General features: G+C 37.9%; 1 protein-coding gene across 1 annotated transcript in view; it reads left to right on the top strand.

The window, feature by feature from the left end:
• Positions 1–6,675, top strand: part of HMGA2 (high mobility group AT-hook 2) — a 125,001-nt gene that overhangs the window by 86,788 nt on the left and 31,538 nt on the right. The gene's annotated exons all lie outside the window — the stretch shown is intronic.

The raw sequence follows: 6,675 nt of genomic DNA on the forward strand, positions 1-6,675 counted from the left end.
GATTGTTTGAGCTCAGGAGTTCGAAACCAGCCTGAGCAAGAGCGAGACCCCGTCTCTACTAAAAATAGAAAGAAATTAATCAGACAACTAAAAAATATATAGAAAAAAATTAGCTGGGCATGGTGGCGCATGCCTGTAGTCCCAGCTACTCGGGAGGCTGAGGCAGAAGGATTGCTTGAGCCCAGGAGTTTGAGGTTGCTGTGAGCCAGGCTGACGCCACAGCACTCACTCTAGCCCGGGCAACAAAAGCGAGACTCTGTCTCAAAAAAATAAATAAATAAATAAATTAGGCTAAGTATCTAATAAAAAGATGGTAATGGTCCTAATGGAAAACCAAATATTAATATATGCTGGTCCACTTTCCTATTTCTGTTCTTGTCTGATTTTCATAACAACAGAATTGCAGCCAGGATTGCAGAAGGCAGGTACTTACAGTCAGTTAATCCCAAACTTCAGAAACAAAACTGGATAAACTGGCAATCTAGGAGATGCTTTAGTAATAAGGGCAGGTGTCACTAGGGCAGATTTTTTTTGTAAATAAAATAGAATTTAAGATAAATGTTTACTCTTAAACATTTATGTAAATCTGCCGTTTTCCCAACTCTGGAAGACAGATAAAGAGAACCAAGTGGAAGGATGTGGCATGTTCTATTACCCATCATTAAATTGGTGGGGTTAAAAGGCCTGTGAATCCATCACCACCACTGAAAGACATGCTGTAGAATCAAATAGGTGGTAGAATCTGTATATAAATGACAAAATATAACCCAAACTTTTCACCAGATGGTGTTCAGATCTGCTGTTTGTTTGTGTTTATTTATTTTACATTCTTTGTTTAATATTATCCTGTTTTTCCTCAATCCACAAAGGATTCAAGGCTGCTTACAAACAACACAATGGACCTCAGGCAACCAATTTTCAGTGACCAAAGACAGACCCTGAGATCCGTAACATGTAGTTATTTGTCATTTTTCTCAGGCATAAAGTTGAATTCTGGCTCCTGGAATTCAGATGTTTGTGAGAAAACCATTTGGTCTGTGGATGAAGTGAGCCAACACATTGCCAGTGGTCATATGTCAATGTGACTTGTAGGTTTCCTAATTTGAGTTTACGTAATAACTGTCTTAAAGAGACTAAACTATTTTTTGTTTGTTTGTTTCTTTGTGAAAATAGGCACCAAGCAGGAGATGAGTCCTTGGTAGAAGCTGGAAAGGGAGTTTAAACCTGTGGTATGAGGTTGTGCACAGGAAATGCTTGCCTCTAGATAGTAATACAATTTCAGAAGAAATTTCCAAACCTGAGTGAAATATTTCCTGGATTCCCAAATTTAGAGACTGTGAATTTGGGGGTTTGCCAAGTCCTCAAAAACATCAAGGGCCTACGAAATATAATAGAAAACTCTAGAAGAAAAAAAAAGAGAGAAAAAGACCAGGAAAATGTTAAAGATTTGTTTAGAATGTATTTTAGATCCAGTTCTCTTACTACCAACCTTGGGAACCCTAGTTTCACAACCCTTCCCTTAGTTTCTCCAATTGGAAACAAGGGGAAACTGCTCGTCCCCACTAATTGGTGTGCCCAAAAGAAGGGCAGCTTACTCCTCTTGCTAATTTGATTGGTAAACTCCAGCCCAAACAAGTAAAAGAGAAGCTAAAAATCCTTACGGTCATTCTTAAAGAAGGTTCCTCAGGGAATAAAAGGACAAGATTCTGGGTCCTTTCCCATCCCCAAAGCAGAGCAGCTCTGTTTTTATCATTTGTATAAAATAATGTTCTGAAGACTGGGGGACGGGGAGAATCGGGAAGCAGAATGGTTACTTGATGAAGGAACATTCGTCACCCTCGATGGGCTTCCCTGTGTTCCCCAGGGTATAAGCTGGTACCGTGGTGGGTGCCACTTGCCAGCTATAGCACTGGATCAGTCAAACAAAACCTTTTATGCCAAAGGTCAAACAACTCCCTGGCTTGCTTAGTAAATAACTTAAGCTCCTGTAGGTTCCCGTACCCAGTGGGAACCCAGAATAGTGTGATAGAACACCAATATAAGTGCCATTTCATGGCTGCAGATGGGAGCTCAAGAGCTCTGATCAGAGATGCCGAACTTTATCACCCCTAAGAAAGTCATTCTCTGACTCCACCCCCAGCCTGCCTTGGGGAGGATACCATTTAGTACTATTAATTCCTCTTACTGTAATTAAGGTCCATTTCATCTTGGTTTATTTAGGGCAGTGGAAACTTTACCCACTTCTTATTCTCCTTTATGTTATTGAAGCTGGTTTTTAAGTGAACCCACTTAAATTAAAATTATTTGAATTTTTCTTCATCTGAGCTACTTCCAATCCCACTGTTCTTTTTGGTGTATCTGAAGATAATCTGCAACTTCTTCAATATGCTAATTTCTGGGCTGTAAATTGGATATAGGACAGGCACTCAAATTTTGTAAATGTCCTGGGGTTGATTGCAAATCACCGGTTGCCCCCTGTGCTGCCTCAGGCTACCACAACGCCCTCCCTACACACACACCTGAAGTCGCTCTAGGTATCAATAATTATGATGTCTTTGAACTTCTTGAGGTCCTCCGCTTCCTTCCAGGTCTTTCAGAACATCTCTCCCTGTTTTCTCTTATGCCTCTTCTACCATCTTGTCATACTTCTAGAGTGGCCCTGGCAATAAACATATCAGAGAAGAGAGAAACCATATGTTTTGAGGTAAAATTTAACAGAATAAAGAAAGAATGCCATTAATCTCCAGGCCTTGAAAATGCCCAGAAGCTTCCATTCAGACCCTCCTTACAAATTTCCATCCACTGTCTTTTATTAAGCCCTGGTATTCCTCAAATGTTAAATTCCAAGATGAATTTTTAAAATATTTCTTATAAACTTTTGTTTGACACTTTTAGTTAATTATGAGTAGCTCAAAACTATTTATAATTTCTGTTATGAATGTGCTATCTTTTAGGTGATAGGCTTTTGTCACATCACCTGCAAATCTAACTACTGTTTATACCTTTCATTCGTTCAAGGTAAAACATGTCTGAAATTTGAAAACAATTCACACCCAAATCAACTTTTGTACTGCTTCTGTGCTAGTAAGGATTTGGTTAGCCCTGAACAGGAGGAAATGCTCTTCTAGTTTGTGAAATATAGCTAAGAAAAACATTTAGGCACAGCAAGGAAAGTACATTTCTGAAACCTTGGAAAGTAACCTGACTTGCAATTTAGGTGTGTAATTGAGATTGAGAACCAGAAATTTGGACATCAAGAGTTCTGATTCTGCCTCTGGTGCCACGTTTATCTTTGGGCGGTGTTGTTTGCAGCTCATCCTATTTTGTGAATACCATCTCTTCTTACTCGTCTTTGTGTCTGATACAGTGCTTCAAACAGTAGGTCCTTAGCGGTTGCTCCCTGAACTGAATTTAAACCAAGGCTAATTCATGATTCTTCACTATCAGATTTGGGATAAAAATGAAATTAAATGAAAAGTATTATAAAGTACTCAGGTTAAATCATGTCAAGCAATCATTCAATTTTCGATGATCTTGCAGATCTTTGAACGAGGACACAGATCTCGGGGCATCTCCAGTTGTGTGTGCTGAGATGTCCCCACATAGGTTCTTACATGGCAGAAGGAAGGAAGTTGGGAAAGGGGAGAAAAGAGAGCTATTGACTGAAGAACCATAAAGCTGTTTGAAGAATGACTGCTTCTGTTGTATTGGGGAATGCTTCCTTTGAGAAGGGCTAGAGTATGCATCCTCTTTCCATTAAATCTATTTTTGGAAGAAATTACAGAGGATAATATATTACCAACTCGCAGGGATCTCTTATCAACATAGCCTCTGTTATCATACACACCTGCTTAGAGCAGAATAAATTACTCTGTTCTTAGGAATACCAACCCCAGACAATCAAAATCTCCACTAAATCACTATGTTTATTAGAGAAGTGCTGATTTTTGAAAAGCATTAACCTCTAAAAGCAGTAAGTGAGAGCGAACAACAGTGATGTCTGTGGTTTGAGCAATCAGTCTGAACAAGGGCGAAGTCTAGGAACTGTTTCCAAAACAGTGTGGAGCTTCCTACCCAGGGAGAAGATTTACCTGCATTTGGCAATTACTCCAGTTACTGTGGAACAGGAAGTTTACTTTTCAATAGTTTTACAAATTACGTGTTTAACTTTGTATAGAATTAATTCGTGGGAAGTGGGGAGGGAGGGTGGAGAGGAGGCTTTCAAGGCCAGTTCGCAAGTTCAACATTTAAAGTGACAGTAGCAATTTTTCCCCTAACCACAACAGTTGGTCAAGTTTTGTTTCCACCTGAATGCAGTTTGCATCCTGCATGTATGTTGATTTCAACATTAAAATAAAACAACGTAGATGCTTAGCAATAAAAAGTTGTTTAATCATTAAACAACCACCATTTTCTTTTGCCCTTTAAACCTGCATTCAATCAGCCTGGATGCCGGTGTAAGGTCTCATTAACTTCGAGGATCACAAAGGAAAGGTTAGCTAGATCAGCAGCAGCAGCAGGAAGCTCAGAAACGCCCCCATTGTCACATGAAACATTTGTGGAGACATTCATCTGTCTCCCAACACACTCGCTCTGGGGGAGGTATGTGGCGAGAAAACTGCAACTTCCAATTCCAAAAGCAGCCCCCAGATCAGAAAAAATAAGTGCTTTTGCATTTACTCTTCTGCATGACTGTATTGATCATTGTTACAGTGCAATGATCGGGGGACTTCTTGCTGCTTAAGTGTAACATGAAGAGGGTACATCACTGCAGACTCCTAGGTGAATGACATGGATGCTACTTTTTTGTAAAGCCATGAGGAGTTGCAGTGTTGTATAGGCTTCTTTCAACACATGGGAGTTGTATCACTCATTTTAAAAGCACAACTTAACACCATTTTCAAACCATCCTGAGTTCCACCCCTGGATTGTTTGTTACAAAATGGTTCCTTTCTCCTCAGAATAGGATGGTCAGAGGTGCCTATTAAGTGCTATATTTGTAGAAACTGAATTTATTCCCTTCAAGTAGAATATTTTCTGAAATTTAATTCGATGAGCTACCATGTGTGGCCACCCCAGGCTCCAGGAAAGGATCACAACTTTTTGAAATAATGAATTGCTGCTTTATCACAGGCTGGGTTATAGACAAAATTGGTAATTGGTTCAGTTTTAAAGAAAGCAGGGACAAAAAGTTCTTTATATTTTATAGATGTGCAAAGTATGACAATGATCTCCATTTGAGATGGAGAAATGGAAACCTAGAAAGTTAAAGAGACTTGCCAGGATCTCATAGCTATTTAGAGGCAGAAAATGAGTTAGAAGCCAGAATCTGGACTTAAAATTCATTGTGTTTTCTGCTGTTCAAACATCTTTACTCAATTAATACAAATTTCTCTTCACTTGCCCTCGTGAAAGATAAAGGCTCATTGACATTCATTCTTTATATATATCATATATATATATTCTTTATAAAGATATGTATGTGTCACTTAATGATGGGGATACATTAAGATAAATGCTTTGTTGGGCGATTTCATCATTGTGCGAACATCGTAGAGTGTATTTACACAAACCTATACAGACGGTAGAGTGTACTACACACCTAGGCTACATGGTATAGCCTATTGATGTAGGCTACAAACCTGAACAGCATGTTATTGTACTGAGTACTGTAGGCAGTGTAACACCATGGTAAGTATTTGTGTATCTGAACATATCTAAACATAGAAAAGGTATAGTAAAAATATGGTGTAAAAGATTAAAAAATGGTACACTTGTATAGGGCACTCACTATGAGTGGAGCTTGCAGGGATGGAAGTTGTTTTGGGTGAGTGAGTGGTGAGTGAATATGAAGGCCCTAGGATATCACTGTACTCTACTATAGATTTTATAAACACTGGACATTTAAACTACACTAAATTTATAAGAAAATATTTTTCTTTCTTTAACAATAAATAAATCTTAGCTTACTGCAACTTTTTTACTTTATAAACTTTTAACTTTTTTAACTTTTTGACTGTTTTTTAATAAAACTTAGCTTAAAGCAAACAGTGTATAGCTGTACAAAAATATTTTCTTTGTATCTTTATAAACTTTTTTCTGTTTTTAAAGCTTTTTATCATTATTTTTTACTTTCTAAACTTTTTTGTTAAAAACTAATAACGCAAACACACACATTAGCCTAAGCCTGCATAGGGTCAGGATCATGAAGATACACTAGGTGATAGGAATTTTTCAACTCCATTATAATCTTTTGGGACCACTGTCATATATTCAGACTATTGTTGACTGAAACATTATTATGTGGTGCATGACTGTATTTATATCTATATAAAGATTACACAGATATAAAGAACACAGAAGTGTATATATCTGTAAGACAGCTCTCAAGTCACCAGCATTCTGACCTTCAAGCTAAAAAATCCAATTCCTTTTCATTTACTTTGGGATTTCCATTTTTCTAACCTTTTTACATTTTAGAATTGGTCTATGCACAGCAAACTTTTAGAATCTGAACCAAAATATTCAGGGAATTGGCCAAGTTTTTTAAATAGATATTTGGATACTGTGCAGACAAATTCTACATTTCTCTGCTCTCAAAGCTGCTTCCTAGGTAAATACTGGGATTGTTCTTTGGCCAACATTTGTTAAACCATTTCTCTCAAGAGGAAAACT

The sequence above is a fragment of the Propithecus coquereli genome, unplaced genomic scaffold, assembly GCF_000956105.1.
Source record: "Propithecus coquereli isolate 6110/MARCELLA unplaced genomic scaffold, Pcoq_1.0 Scaffold172, whole genome shotgun sequence".
Classification (NCBI taxonomy): domain Eukaryota; kingdom Metazoa; phylum Chordata; class Mammalia; order Primates; family Indriidae; genus Propithecus; species Propithecus coquereli.